The sequence below is a fragment of the Chiloscyllium plagiosum genome, chromosome 32 (assembly GCF_004010195.1).
Source record: "Chiloscyllium plagiosum isolate BGI_BamShark_2017 chromosome 32, ASM401019v2, whole genome shotgun sequence".
Taxonomy (NCBI): Eukaryota; Metazoa; Chordata; class Chondrichthyes; order Orectolobiformes; family Hemiscylliidae; genus Chiloscyllium; species Chiloscyllium plagiosum.
The window spans coordinates 18,207,755-18,224,665 of NC_057741.1; the positions used below are offsets into that span (position 1 = coordinate 18,207,755).

The 16,911-nt window shown below is 39.9% G+C and overlaps 1 long non-coding RNA gene across 1 annotated transcript in view; it reads left to right on the forward strand.

Annotated features, from left to right (window-relative positions):
- The window catches only part of LOC122539376, a 23,077-nt gene extending 6,486 nt beyond the window's left edge, over window positions 1-16,591 (forward strand). Inside the window, exons 3-5 of the long non-coding RNA XR_006309058.1 lie at window positions 11,038-11,132; window positions 12,746-12,778; window positions 15,709-16,591. This is a non-coding gene — a long non-coding RNA (uncharacterized LOC122539376). The remainder of the gene's footprint in view (window positions 1-11,037; window positions 11,133-12,745; window positions 12,779-15,708) is intronic.
- Window positions 16,592-16,911: the final 320 nt, after the last annotated feature.

Sequence of the window (16,911 nt, forward strand, 5' to 3'; positions counted from 1 at the left end):
GTTCTGTATCCAAATGGCTAGTTATCCCTGTATTCCGTGAGATCTAACCTTGCTAATCAGTCTCCCATGGGGAAACCTTGTCGAACGCCTTACTGAAGTCCATATAGATCACATCTACCGCTTTGCCCTCATCAATCCTCTTTGTTACTTCCTCAAAACGCTCAATCAAGTTTGTGAGACATGATTTCCCATGCACAAAACCATGTTGACTATCCCTAATCAGTCCTTGCCTTTCCAAATACATGTACATCCTGTCCTTCAGGATTCCCTTCAAGACCTTGCCTACCACCGAGGTCAGGCTCACTGGTCTATAGTTCCCTGGCATGTCCTTACCACCCTTTTTAAAAAGTGGCACCACATTAGCCAACCTCCAGTCTTCCGGCACCTCACCTGTGACTATCGATGATACAAATATCTCAGCAAGCGGCCCAGCAATCACTTCTCTAGCTTCCCACAGAGTTCTAGGGTACATCTGATCAGGTCTTGGGGATTTATCCACCTTTACCCATTTCAAGACATCCAGCACTTCCTCCTCTGTAGTATGGACATTTCGCAAGATGTCACCATCTATTTCTCTACAGTCTATATCTTCCATATCCTTTTCCACAGTAAATACTGATGGAAAATACTCATTTAGTATCTCCCCCATTTTCTGCGGCTCCACACAAAGGCGCCTTGCTGATCTTTGAGGGGCCTTCAAAGACGACATCAGTGCAGTGCTGAGAGATGATATAGGTTCTATGGAGAATAAGGTTAAATCCATTTGGGTGGAAGTTAGAAATTCTGAGAAGAAAAAGTCACTGACAGGTGTAGTCTATAGGCCACCAAATAATAACATCACTTTGAGGTGGGCAATAAATGAAGAAATAACTAATACCTGTAAAAATGGTATGGCAATTATCATGGGGGATTTTAATCTACATGTTGATTGGTCGAACCAGCTCGGTCAGTGTAGCCTTGAGGAGGTGTTCATTGAGTGTATCTGCAATAGTTTTCGTGAACAGTATGTAATGAAACTGATAAGGGAGCAAGCTATCATAGATCTGGTCCTGTGCAATGAGACAGGAATAATTAATTACCTTATGGTTAGGGATCCCCTTGGAAGGAGCGATCACAGTATGGTTGAATTTGGATTACAGGTGGAGAATATGAAGATAAAATCCAATACCAGGGTCCTGTGCTTAAATATGATAGACTACAATAAGATGAGGGAGGAATTGGCTAAAGTAGACAAGAAACAAAGAATTTATGGTGGGACCATTGATGACCAATGAAGGACTTCCAAAGCAATTTTTTTGAAGTGCTCAGCAAAAGTACATTTCAATGAAAAGGAAGAACTGTAAGAAAAGGGGTAATCTGCCATGGGTGTCTAAGGAAATAAGAAAGCGTATCAAATAAAAGAGAAGGCATACAAAGTGGCCAAAATCAGTGGGAAACCAGAAGATTGGGAAAACTTTAAAGGTCAACAGAAAGCCACAAAAAGAGCTATAAAGAAAAGTAAGATAGAACATGAGAGAGAAAAAAAAACTCGCTCAGAATATAAGGACAGATAGCAAAAGTTTCTATAAATATATAAAATGAAAAAGCGACTAAAGTAAACATTGGTGCTTTACAGCATGAGAAGGGGCATTTAATCATGGGATATGATGAAATGAGCAAGATATTAAACAAGTATTTTGTGTCGGTCTTCACAGTGGAGGACATGGATATGCCAGTAATTGACAAACAGACGATGGTAGGTGAGGACCTGGAAATAAGCATTATCATGGAAGAGGTAGTGTTGGGCAAGATAATGGAGCTAAGGATAGGCAAGTCTCCTAGCCCAGATGAAATGCACCCAGGGTACTAAAAGAGATGGTGGGATATAGCAAGTACACTTGTGGTAAATTTCCAAAATTCTCTGGATTCTGGGGCACTTCCAACACATTGGAAAACAACAAATGTGATGCCACTGTTTCAAAAGGGTGGTAGACAAAAGATGGGGAACTACAGACTGGTTAGCTTAACTTCCGCAGTGGGGAAGATGCTTGAGTCTATTATCAAGAAAGGAATAGCAAGGCATCTAGATAGAAATTGTCCCATTGGGCAGACACAACATGGGGTCATGAAGGGCAGGTCATGTTTAAATAATCTTTTGGAATTCTATGAAGATATTACGAACACGGTGGACAACAGGGACCCAGTAGATGTGGAGTACCTGGATTTCCAAAAGGTCTTCGATAAGGTGCCACACAAAAGAATGCTGCATATGATAAAGATGCATGGCATTATGGATAAAGTATTAGCATGGATAGAGGATTGGTTGATGACAGGAAGCAACAAGTGGGGATAAATGAGTGCTATTCTGGCTCGCAATCAGTAACTAGTAGTGTGCCTCAGGGGTCAGTGTTGGGAACGCAATTATTCACAATTTGGAATTATTCATGATTTGGAGTTGGGGACCACGTGTAGTGTGTCAAAGTTTATAGATTATACTAAGATGAGTGGCAGCGCAAAGTGTGCAGAGGACTGTAAAACTTTGCAGAGGGACATAGATACTTTAAGTTAGTGGGCAAAAGTCTGGCAGTTGGAATACAATGTTATTAAATATGAAGTCATCCATTTTGGTAGGAATAACAGTAAAAAGGACTATTACTTGAATGGTAAAAAGATGCAGCATGCTGCTGTGCAGAGGGACCTGGGTGTCCTTTTGCATGAAAAAAAGAAGGTTGGTCTGCAGGTACAACAGGTAATTGGGAAGGCAAATGAAGTTTATCCTTTATTGCTAAAAGGATTGAGTTTAAAAGCAGGAGGTCATGTTGCAACTGTATAAGGTGCTGGTCAGGCCATACCTAGAGTACTGCATGCAGTTTTGGTGTCCTTACTTGAGAAAGGATGTACTGGCACGAGAGAGAGGGCAGAGGAGGTTCACTAGGTTGATTTCGGAGTTGACGGGGTTGGCTTATGAGGAGAGACTGAGTAAACTGGGATTATATTCATTAGAATTTTGAAGAATGAGGGGGGATCTTATAGAAACATATTAAATTATGAAGGGAATAGATAAGATAGACGTGGAGAGGAGTTTCCACTGGCAGTTGAAATTAGAACAAGAGGATATAGCCTCAAAATTAGGGGGAGCAGATTTAGGACTGAATTGAGAAGGAACTTCTTCACCCAGAGAATTCCCGGCTCAGTGAAGTAGTTGACACTACTTCAGTAAATATTTTTAAGGCTAAGTTGGTCATTTTTTTGAACAATGAAGGAATTAAGGGTTACTGGAGCTGAGGCCATAAAAAGATCAGCCATTGGGATTTCAAACTTTTGAAGTCTGCCCACTTTAATCATTTGGCATGCTAGGTTTCCCAATATTGTAGACTCCATAAAATTCTCTCCTTTTTTACTGATTCCTTCAGAATTCATAGATTGTGGAGAGCACCCATCTTTTTATTGCCAATAGTAAGTCCTTACAACCTGTCAACCTGGATTCTATATAACTGCAACTCAAATGCTTAGACAAGTCACAGTTCACCACAAAACAGTTTCCAAAAGTTGGATTTTTGACCACAAAACTGAAACAGAGTGGAAAAGCTCTCTCTTTCCTCTCTCTCTCTCTATCTCGGTTTCTCTGTTAGTCTCAAGAAGAAAAAGCATTCAGTAGTTGGAAATAATCATCAAGATACTGAGAACTCAAAGAATAACTGAAACACTCTCTGCTGCTGACAGTCCCAGAAATCAAATAACACTGTTGGTCTCAGATTAAACTCATGTACCTCAAGTATGCCCAAAAGAGTCTAAACTGCGCATTTTTTCATCTTCCTTTATTCCCTTTTAATTTTAACAAAGGTTTATATGATTTCACAGGGGCTGTATTGTTGATATTGCATCTTTATTATTTTTCTTGGGTTTAGCAAGTAATAAAACTGTTCATTCTTTCACTGAAGTAAAATTGGCTTCTTATTGTTTCTGGTGAAAATAAATAAACTGCATTTTAATTGAGAAAACATATAGTCACTGGATGCAAAGCACTTTAAATCTTTGTTTTAACAAACAGGAAAGCTTAAAGGAGAGAGTGAGTTCACCCCTCGTCAATTCATCATAACAATTTGTCCACAGCACATTGCAGTTTTCCAAGAAGTGTTCATATCCTCTGTGCCCATAAACAGTTACAGCTTTTTTTGCTTGTCATGTACAGAAATACCAAACTCACTGTTACTGAATTGGTTTGCACTGAAAGATAATAATCTGGACAGCATGCACACTAATTGTTTCTAATAGAATGGAAAGTAATATGAAGACATACCATATCAGACAGATATTGAAACCACATTTATTTAGAAGAATAAGGATTAAATTAATCCAAACCCTAATCCTATCAAAGGGTTGCACAAATCAAAAGAAAAATTTGTACGAAAAATGCTTGTTTGAAAAACAATTGATTAAACCAGCTCTCAAGAGTTCGAAAATATCTTCAAGATTTATTTGTGTATGAGCCTCGTTTCTCTAATAACACTCTCACCTCTAATGCTGAAGGTCGTGGATTCAAACCATGCTTCAGAAATTTAAGACATAATCCAGGCTGACACTGTTAGGCAGTTGCAAGGACATGCTGCACTGTTTCAAATGAGAGGTCAAACCAAGGTTTTGTATTCCCTCTGAGGTGGTCATAACCTATCATGTGGAACTGTTTGAAAAATAACAGGTTAGTGCATATCAATAAAACAGATTGTCTTTTATCTCACTGCTGTTTATGAAGTTATGCTTGGTGCAGATATGAGGCCCCTTTCAGTCATGGCTGACCATGGGTTGCATCCTCACTGTTCTAGCTTTCTCCTTTCCTGAAGCAATGTCGCTTGTGACTGAAGAGACCAATGCTGGAGTGACAGTCCCAGTCGCAGAGGTCACATCTGTATGTGGTCATTGATCTGCTAGAACTGCTGCACTCCTTCCTTCATGCCCATTTGTCTGCTGCAGGGCTCATCAGCTTCTTTTACCCAGTTTGAGGTGTTGGTTCAGGGTGCTTCTCCATCTCGTGCAGCAGCTATAAGCCTTGCCCAGGACTCTGTAACGATATCAAGTGCCTTCATGTCCCTCATGCAGGTGTCCTTGTAGCACAGCTGGAAATGCCCAGTGAGTCTCTTCCCAGATGCAAGCTCTCCATAGAGCATATCCTTTGGGATGCAGCTATCATCCATGCGGTGGACATGGTCCAACCAGTGCAGTCTCCACTGCCTGAGCAGAGTGCACATGCTGGGAAGGCCAGCGTGAGATAGGACCACTGCGTTGGACACTCTGTCTTGCCAGGATATGTCCAGGATACGGGCATATCCTGGTGCAGATTGACTGTTGTGTTTTCCTATATTACCACAGTGACTATATTTCAAAGGATTTTCATTGGCTAATATCTTAAGGTTGTGTAAAACCTTATTTTACTTTATATTTTGTGTTCTGCTAGTAGATTATGTAGAAATAAAACATACAATTATAGAAACAAATACATTTATAGCATAATAGGAAGTCATTTGGTCCAACTTGTCAGCAGCAACAATTTGCGAGATGTAGCATAGTTTCTGCATTCCACTAGGGAGGCGAGCCATTAGATACAAACAAAATTGAATTGAAGATGTCGGACAGTTTATTGTATATATCCCAGATGAAAGATGTAATGGAATTACTTGGGCAGAGAACACACAAGCGAAATAGTCACCCTGCTTCCAAACCTCGATAGAGCCCATGATTCTGTCACACCTGACTTATTGCAGAATTGTAGCTTGAGGAAAAAAACATTTTCTTAACTTTGAGAAGAAATTTAATTTTAGCGTGAGGCTGAGAGAGAACCGGACAGAGAGAGAGCATCACTACATAGAAATTTCAAATAATTCCTGATTTGGTCACTAAATAAGCTCGATGATATTTTCCAGGACTTTCCTTGTGGCATCTCCCATTTTCTGTTGTTAACTCCTAATAGGTTTGGTGCAAACACCAATTCGATGTGAGATTCCTGACAAGGTTGTGCTGGTAGTGGTAGAGATGGTAATTCCCAGCAGTTGGGTTTTGCTCAGCTTCATGCTAACTGTAAATAATTTTTAAATGAATATACAGTACTTTCAAAATGTACAGATATAATGGAAAAGTATGTGTGTAATACGAAATGTACCCTTTCTGAATAATACACTCATTTATTCATAGTTTTGTAGCATGTTCATTAAAGAAAATTAGTTTTACCTTGAATTAAAAGTCTAAGTCATGAATCAAATTATGACAAATTTATTAATATTAACTAAATTAGATATAGAGACATGGATCTTCCTAGGATATATGTTTCCATTGTACCACATTGCTGAATTCTACTTGAAACCAGCCTACCACTTTCAGTACAAAGCAAGATATTGCAGCACTGAAAATCCAAAATAAAAGAGAAAATGCAAGAAATACTCATCAGATCCATTCTTATCTGTCAGGAGAAAAACAGATTTGAAAGGCCAGATTTACAGAGGAGTGGCAATCATAGTCAGATTGCACTTGGTAGCTCAGTTGGCTGGATGAATGGTTTGTGATGCAGTTTGATGCAATAGTATGTATTCAATTTTCATACTGTCTGAGGTTGCCATGAAGGTCCTCCACAAAGGTAAACCTCGGGTCTTGCCTGATGTGTGGTGACCTTTGGATTAAACTCACCACCAGTAATCTTTCTCTAATGAGGGGGTAGCCCACTGTAGGCAGGTAGCCACTACAGTGATTTAGACTGGAGGTAGATATTGCAATTATGCAGAAGTCCTGACACACGTGGGAAGGTTAAACCTTCAATGAGTGATTACCGGGATTTGGTTGCCCTCGTAAACTGTCTCTAACTCTTGAGTTAAAATCAGAGACTTCAAAAGGTTCTGATTCACTTATGTAGATAGTTACCTGGAAAATAGTAGAGGGGTTAAAACCTAGCCTAATCTTAGAGTGAACCCCTGACTTAATCATGATATGACACAATCCTGATCCTCTTCACTTGACACCCTCCCCCAACCAAAACCATTGTCCTTAACAGCTGTATTTGACTCCCACTGACCTAAACTCCTGACAAGTCTCCCAATCTAACCTGACACAACCTAACTCTGCTGACTCAACATTTGTGACCCAGCCTCGCCACCAGACCCACCCCCCGAGCTATCTGATTCCCAGCCAATCCATCATGCCTCTTCACCCCAAACTCTACCTCCCAACTCACTTACCTATCACCCTACCTAACTGCTACTGTTATTCAATGACCTACACATCTGATACTCTAGTCCACCTTGTTATCCTGTTAACCTACTCACCTGTTACCCAACCATCCTAACAACTGCCTCCCTGCTCATCAGCACTTCTGGTTGAAGATTATTGCAAATGCTTCAGCCTTATCTTTAGCACTGATATCCATGGCTCTCTCTTCTTAAGGATGATGATAATTATGAAGCCTGCTCCACCAGTGAGTCGTAGAATTTTTCACTATCATTCATGACTGAATGTAACAGGACCACAGAGCTTAAATCTGTTCTGTTAGTTGTGGAATGCCTTAACTCTGTCTACTACTTGCAGCTCATGTTGTTTAGCTTGCATATAGTCCTGGTTTGTAGCTTCACCAGATTGTTACCTTGGCTTTAAGTAGGCCTGGTGCTGCTCCATTCCCACCTAGACTCTATTGAACCAAGATGCCGTGTTAAGAGTAGGACAAATCAGATCCAGCATGGCTAGGGAAAGGGACGTTCTGCCTGGGAATTTTGGTTCCAGCAGCAGGGGAGTCAGGCCAACTGTGGTGGCATGGGGTGTAGTCGTAGGGTCCAGTGGTGGGAGGTTCAGGTGGAATTCAGTGGCAGATGTGGGCTGAGGGGTCTTGAGTTGGTTAGCAAGGTGGGGATGGAGTTGTCAGCGAGTTATAGAGTAATACAGCATGGAAACAGGCCCTTCAGCCCAAACTGGTCCATGCTGACCATGGTGCCCATTCAGCTAGTTCCTATTGCCCGCATTTGGTTTATGTTTCTCTAAACCCTTCCCAACCATGTACCTACCCAAATATTTTTTAAATGTTGGTATTGTAGCTGCCTCTGGCAGCCAATTCCATATATACATACTGCCTGTGTGAAGAAGTTGCCCTCAGGTCCTTCTTAAATCTTTCCCTTCTCATCTTAAACCTGTGCCCTCTATTTTCAATTCCCCATCCCTGGGAAAAAAGCTATATGCATTCATCCTACCTCTATCCCTCATGATTTTATACATTTCAATAAAGTCACCCCTCATTCTCCTACATTCCAATGTCCTATCTTGGCTAACCTTTCCCTATAATTCAGGCCTACTTGTCCAGGCAACATCCTCATAAATCTTCTTTGCACTCTTTCCAGTTTAACTATGTTTTTTCCTATAATAGGGTGACTTAAACTGTACACAATACTCCTCACCAATGACTTATACAACTGTAAAGTAATATCCCAACTCCTATACTCAATGCCTCGACCGATGAAGCCAGCATGCTAAATGCCTTCTTCACCGTCCTGTCTACCTGTGACACTGCTTTCAACAAACTATGTACTTGTACTCCTAGATTAGAGTGGTGCTGGAAAAGCACAGGTCAGGCAGCATCTGAGGAGCAGGAAAATCAACGTTTTGTGCAAAAAGTCCTTCATCAGACTTGTTGCCCAAATGTTGATTTTTCTGCTCCTCGGATGCTGCCTGACCTGCTGTGCTTTTCCAGCACCACTCTAACCTTGACTCTAATGTCCAGCATCTGCAGTACCGACCTCCACCCACTTGTACTCCTAGGTCCCGCTGTTCCACAACAGTCTTCAGCACCTTACCATTTACTGTGCAAGTCCTACCTTGGTTTGACTTTCAGTGCAACTTCATTAGGTCCACTGCTGTGGGGCAGTCAGGTATGGCCCAGCAGTGGAGGTGTTGGGGATTTTGGGCAGGTGTCACATCAGGATCTGGGTGAGGTCTAGCTGGAGATGTGTGAGGTAATTATGGGGTTTGTTGATATGTTATCCAGGGATACAAAAAATATTTAATTGCCTAACTTTTCCAGAGTAACTAATTTACTTAATTTCATCTGATTCCCTGAATTAAATGGAAATTTGCAGAGAATTCCAGACATAGAAGAATTGCCCAGCAGAATCTTTAATTCCTTCACTGTCTACTACAATGGGGATTTGCGGGGTTCCAATCTCCAGAATAATGACTATCTAGGCATTAGTAAATCAGGTCATTGTGTGACCATCCTGATTATGACCTTATGATGGAGGTTAGGGGTCATTGATGAAGCAGCTAAAGATGATTGAACCTAAGACTCTACGTTGAGGACCTCTTGCCCAGGGGCTGAGATGATGAACTCCAACATTTGGGTTACGTCTGACTCCAACTACCAGAGAGATTTCCCCCATTTGGCTCCAGATTTGCTTGATGCCATACTCAGTGACTGCCAAGGGTAGCCACACTCACGTCACCTCTGGCATCCATCCAACAAAGTGAAACCTTATTCTGTTGTCAATTGAATCATGTTTAAACATGCCGTGACAAACTTCCAGGGCACGTGAGACTTTAATCTGGATCTCTGGGCCCTTTTAAGGTTTGGGTCTAATTATTTTTAATTGACTTGTTTGAACATATTATGATACACCTTCAGGACAGGTGAGACTTGAACCCAGACCTTCTGGCTCACAAATAGGGACATTATCAATATGCCACAATGATCCCAAACTTGATTTGCACACACAACCTTCTGATCAAGAATTAGATGCACCAGCATTGCGCCAAAAGGCCAACCCTTCTTCCCCTATAGGCATTTTTAATCAACCTGTTCAGGGACATGATGATAAACTTCTGGAGCAGTTGGGATTTGAATGCAGGCCTCCGCACTCAGGTAGGGACACCAGCACTGTGCCACAAGAGCTGTCAACTTGTCCATATCCTGTCAATAAAAGACAGGACAACAACCAATTACCACTCTATTAGCTTATTTGCAATCACCAGTGAATCAAAGGAATGATTTGGAAATGCCGGTGTTGGACTGGGGTCTAAAAAGTTAAAAATCACACAACACCAGGTTATAGTCCAACAGGTTTAATTGGAAGCACACTAGCTTTCGGAGCGCTGCTCCTTCATCAGGTGGTTGTGGAGGACACAATTGTAAGACACAGAATTTATAGCAAAAGTTTACAGAGTGCTGTAACTGAAATTATACATTGAAAAATACCTTGATTGTTTGTTTAGTTTGTGAAACTAATATGACCATATTAGTTTCACTTCTTTCATATGTAAATCACAAAACCTTTTTAAAAGTTACATTCTCAGGTTAACTGTAAAATTGGTGTCAGCCCAGATAATATGTAAAGGTGTTCGCCCCCTTCAACACATTATCTGGGCTGACACCAATTGTTACAGTTAACCTGAGAATGTAATTTGTTAAAAACAAGTTTTGTGATTTACGTATGAAAGAAGTGAAACTAACATGGTCATTCTAACAGATGAGAGACTCAACAAGCAATCAAGGTACTTTTCAAAGTATAATTTCAGTTACAGCACTCTGTAAACTTTTGCTATAAATTCTGTGTCTCACAATTGTGTCCTACACAACCACCTGATGAAGGAGCGTCGCTCTGAAAGCTAGTTCTTCCAATTAAACCTGTTGGACTATAACCTGGTGTTGTGTGATTTTTAACTTTGAATCAAAGGAAAATGTTGTTGATAGTACTATCAAGTGACAATTACTTGTTTTTTGAGTTCTGCTAGGTCTACTAACTCCACACTGCGAAAAAGTTGAATTCAAAAAAATGAGGTGAGAGTCACTATCTTTGACATCAAAAGAAAACTTGATCAAGTCACAGTTTTCTTTATTAAAAATGCTTCAGACAAATCTTCCATTTTCATGAAAGTCATTCAGTCAGTGCTGGAAAAAACAGGCCAGATTTTGCATCAAATGGTTGACAATGTATAGCAGCTGCATGCGAATGAAAGCAAATTTTAGCTGTAGAAAGACTCAGGTCAATGCTGACTATGAAAACATCTGCTGTTTGTTTTATTCAATGGAAATCTGATCAGAGACATCATTTCAATGTGATTGTGAGTGAAGAAAGCTACTTCAAGTCGGATATCTAAACAAAAAGCAGGACACCATAAAAGAAATTTAAACACAGGTACGTACATCTGTTTTATGCATGCTGCTATTTTTAAACATTACAATAGCTCACACTCTGCAACAAATCATTAGAGATTGGCTGCTCCAGTGTGCAGTTGTTTATCTGATTTAATCAGGAAATGGAGCCACAAGCCCAAGTCTTCACCCCTATGAAAATGTACATCTCATTATTTGAGCAGGTGCATCACGTAGGGAATGAAAAACAAGTTAAAATACTCTTCCAAAGTGCAATTGAAACCACACGTGTAATTCTGATTGTCAGCATATTTCTGTTAATGTCTTGATGGCTGCAAATCAACATCAAGACTTTACTTTCTTGCTTTTATAAGTATCTATTCAATGTACACATAACTTTTACTCATATATTCTTTGATGTAAGAAAATTGCACAATACAATAAATAAAATATAATGTTCTACAAGGTGAATTTATGACTTAAGTACAGATAGCATGGGATTCATTCAATGGCAATGTCAATCAGGTACAGAAAACAACCTGATACTTGACCCTTTAGATCCTTACTGCATTTCCTTTGACTAGATTGGAGGACTGTGATGAATTAGACACTTTGATTGCTGAGCCTCATTATACAACCTACCCTTTTATTGATTGAGACCCTATGCTGGACACACCCACTTAGACATTTGCCTCAATAAATCATGATTTCAGCACTAAATTATTAATCCAAAGCAGATAGGCATGGTTGAAATTGGATAATTTCGGAGAGCAGACATGGGGATTGCTGGCCACTTACCACATTGGCTGGAATTTTACCAGTATTTGATAATGGGTGAAAATTGGGAAGACTGACAAAGTGCACCTGATGTCTTCCTGCGTAATGTTATTTAGCCAAGAGATTAGAAAAATGCAGACAGGATGCTCACTGTGAGGCCAATCCAAGGTCCCTTGTTACCTCCTTGGGCATTTTACTTGCATTGGGGTGGCTCATCACCACTTGGAGAGACTGTTCAGTGAAACCTGGCAGCTCCAGCAGGCTCTGTTTTGGGTACTCCATGACTGACTGAAGGGACCATAGTAGCAGTGGCATTTTCTGTGTACTGAGAACCTTTCAGTCACCCAACTCCCCCAAACCCTCATCGGTATCTCAGCTCTATCTGCCTTGTGCCAGCCCTATTTACCATGCTGCAGAACTAGCCGGCCCCAGTAAATTCTGTGCATCAGATGCCATCTTGTCACATGCAGCTAATGAACAGTATGATTAGCAACACCCGCAAGCAATCAATTAAAACAGGAGACCCCACAAATTTCATATGCTGTCCACAATGCAATGAAATGTGTCGGACCATTAATATTGAGGTAGCCAAGACTGTTACAGTAAAGGCTAAGATGGTGCCATCTGAAGCTGGGTTCTCAAAGGGCAGACGTGCTTGAAATTCTTTTCGGGTCAACTGTTGTCTTCTCAACTGATGTTAACTGCAGCCTTCCACCACTCGTAATACAACCAGTTGCAAAGCACCTTCAAAGAGCTCTTCAAATAAGGTACAAGTTCAGAGAAGGCAGGCTCGAAGCATAATTTGTTTAATTTGGTATGCATTAAGTAATTATTGAACTTGTAAAATTTAATTGGAATTTATTTATTATTATTTCATAGGCAAAAGAACAACGTGATAAAAAGTGATAGCAGGTAAGAAGTTTGGGACTATTAACAAATGGGGAAGTTATGGTTGAGGTGACTAATATTACTCTTGACTGTTCTGCTTACAAACTCTTTGGGCTGAAAGGGACTTTCAACGTGGTAGTCTTTCTTCCTCTTGTTGATAGATTTCTTCCTCTTTATGCTGCTCTATCTCAGCTGATAGTTGACTTTATGAAATGTTCCCCTCAAAGACTAGGTTGTGCAACATGTTTCAAGAAATCTTCATACCCATTCAGTTAAGTAGGTCTTGCAGAGCTTCTTCACAGTGATCTAGGCAGTATAGAGTCATATAGCACATAAACAGATCCTTTGGTCTAACTTGTCTGCATTTCTTCAAAAATCTGACACATGTCCTATAATCTTGCCACTAGAAGCATAGCTTTTACTGTAGATATGTTGTGTACAAGTACATCGGTTTTGGAACAGGAAGCATGGGACATGTCATAAATAAATTAACTTTGTCATTATAGCTAGCTTTTGATTTATGAGTGGACAAGATAGCAGGCATTCTCATTGTTGTTGCACCAACTGCGTATTGAGGATATGGAATCTCTCTTTTGTGAATCAATGTCTCAACCATTCATCCTCTTCAAAGTTGAAATAAAGAATTGTCACATGAAGGCTCCCAGGTGGATAAAGCCTTCAGCTGATTGCTGCCTTACCTTCTTCCTCGTCCCCTTCTCATGGCTTGCCCTGCTTTGAGAAAGCTCCTTGGATGCTGCCTGATCTGCTGTGCTCTTACAGCACCACTAATCCAGAATCTGAGATCATTCATCCAATCGTGCTCCATTCCCAGAGGAAATCCCATTTGGCTACTTGTGACTGTATGCCTGGGATCCACTGTTTCATGCAAGACTTTAAATAAACAAAAAGCACCAGTCAAGTATAAGATCCAAAAACATACCAGAATAAATAATATTAGAATGTGCCTGAAATTAATCAATATACCTAGTGCTGGTGGAGGCGAGAGACCTTCCATTTCATTTAACATCATGTCAAGCCATATGAGATTAGGACAAGATGTTGATTAGAATGTACAGCTCTAAAATAGCAATACCTGTAGTCAGTTTCATATACAGATGTACATAATGATCTGCCTGCTCTGTATGTTGATACAGAGGCACAAGCTCCTTTACCAAGGTGGCATCCTGTGCTCTTTCCATTAAAAATATGGATACACAGCCGAGATCCCATTTTCAACTATCAGGTGCTCAAGTGGTGCCTACAGAAGTGGTATAACACATTCCAATTTTGCTGTCATTATATGCTGAAAGCCGTTTTTGAGTAATCACTTAGTTTGGAGCAATAATGAATGTTACTTTAATGATGATACATTTGCCATTTTCTTAAATTAGAAAATTGGCACGAAAGCATTATTTAGCTTTGAATTTTAATGCAGTCCAGTTTAATGTACTCCGAGCAAGAAGTAGAACATGGCTTTAAGTCTCTCATTTTTGTCCTTGTATGTCTGAGTGTGCTGCAAAAGCTGCTAATTATCAGTTCCATGGACTTTCAGAGCTAGGTGGCATGTGGCTTAGTGATTAGCACTGCTGTCTCAGTGTCAGGGACTTGGGTTTAATTCCGCCTCTGGTGATTGTCTGTGTAGAGTTTGCACATTCTTCCTAGTGCTCTAGTCTCCTCCCACAGTCCAAAGATGTGCAGGTTAGGTCAATTGGCCATGCTAAATTGCCCCATGGTGTCCAGGGATGTGCAGGCTGGGTTGTTTAGCCATAGGAAATACAAGGTTTCAGGGATAGGGTAGTGAAGTGGGTCTGGGTGGGATGCTGTTTGGAGGGTTGGTGTTGACTCGATGAGCCAAATGGACTGCTTCCACACTAGGGGGATTCTCTGATTACAGAGGATACGCAGATGGCTGGTGTAGGAATTGAAATATTTGTATTTCGACCCTAAGGTTATTGCAAAATAGAAAGAAGGTAACTATTGAAGTAGATTATCAATACAAGTGGTTTACAAACATTTTGTGCACCAAAGCATTAGATTTTTGTTTTTAAAACGTGAAATTCTTTTGTGCCTTATTATCATTCAATTAGCCTGTTCTTGCTGCTAGTCTACAGTCATTAAATATCTTAAATTTTGCACATGTTGTGGCTCTGAAATTCCATAAAGTCACTACCAGTCACTGCAAAAGCACAGACAAAAATTCCAAAGAAATGGTATAACTCACAGTTACAGGTGTTCACACCATTTTCCTGGTGCTTCAATGGCAGGAAAGGAAAGCCATTGCTGAATAAACTGTATTTTTAAAAATATTCTTAAACTTAGCCATACAATTGTTTATTGTTGGAATTCCAAGCAAGAAACAAGGGAAAGCCTGGATACTGTAAATAAACTTCAAAATAAATATTAATTAGGCAAATCAAATAGTAAAGTATACCGGAAAATACATGAATATTAGACAATATTTTAAATGTGGACCGGAAGTGATAAAACAAGATCAGTAAAGAGCAGGAATCAACAAAGAAAATTTAATTCTGTACAATAGCATTGCAATAGAGGCTAGAGAAAGTAATGTTCAAACTTCAAATAGAGCACACACCTTTAAGTCAATTCTAGCCACTATTGTGAAGAAAGTTAAATACAGAAGAAAGTCAAGGAAAATTTTGGGTTTCAATCTTTAAAGGGAGCAATTGAGATTACTTCAGGGAGATATATAATACAAATAGGTGTAGGGAAAAAAGCTCTTATTATGGCTCAAAGGCATATCATGTAAGATTTTTCATCTAAATTTAAGATGCAAATCAAAATATTTTTCATTTAGAAAGGTGTCCATATTTCAGAAATAGGGACAAAAACTTGCCTGCATATTCCTTGATTGGATGACGTAGAATGGCTTTATTCTTTGGTATCTGTCCCATAATCTTATAAATACTTTAATGCACAAACTTTGTATCTGTCAGGACCCTGACAAAGACCTGCACAATGCATTTTTTGTGATCATCAAAAAGCTGGACATGCAAGCAGTGGAATCATTCTCTGGCCAGGAAAAAATATCAATATGGTGATGGAGGCTGGGAGAACACAGCAAGCCCAGCAGCGACAGGAGGTGGAGAAGTCAATGTTTTGGGAGTAACCCTTCTTCAGGGCCCAGCATCTGCAGGTTTTTTTAATCTCTAAGATGGTGATGGAAGCATATAATGTGGATGTCGTCTGTGGAAGCTTGAATTCCGGAGAAATCTGCAATTTGTTTTCTACTTCACTCAGTCCTTTTATAAATCAGATGCAAGCATTCATCGTGGAATATAGTATGAAGCTTATTGGCCGTTTGGATTTAGCAACGCACAACAAACACTGAGCTGTCACCAAAATTAGCTGTGCTGCCTGTTTTGTGAAAGCTAATTGTCTGTGATGTTGACAAACACAAGCAGTGAGGGTCCAGTTATGGTTGCAGCTAGTAAGAGTTCTGACAACCTCCTTGGTGAAGTGCAGCCATCTTTTTTTTTGAGTGAAGTTGAATTGAGTCCTGATCTGAAGATCTAACATGGATATGTCCTCCTGCACAATGTTGTCTGATTCTGAGCTGCTACTCCTTTCTCTATCTTCATTACTTCCCAATTGCCCTGCCAGATCATCCACAATCTCAATTGAATCGTTGAAAAAAAATCTTCCAGAGCCAGCACAAAGATGTGAAGACAGGTCTGAATGTACATGTTAAACAATAAAAGTAGTTGGAGGACAAAGGCCAAAAAGTCAACCAGCAAGCTAAGACAACATGCTACCAATAACTAACCCATATGAGTGGATGCACTGTTTGAGTAGAGCTCCCAAAGTCTCCTGTTGCCTGTTCATGTCAATAAAATGTTGTGTTTTTGGAGGTGCCGATGTTAGACTGGGACGTACAAAATTAAAAATCACACAACACCAGGTTATAGTCCAATAGGTTTATTTGGAAACACTAGCTTTTGAAGCGCTGCTCCTTCATCAGGTGGTTGTGGAGTACAGGATTTGTGCTTCTAAATAAACCTGTTGGATAATAACCTGGTGTTGTAATTTAAAAAAAAAATAAATATATTAGCAAAAAAACTTTTGACTTTAGAAAATAAAATCATAAAAAATATAACAAACACCAGTATAATTTAAAAAAATGCAAATTACAACATAAC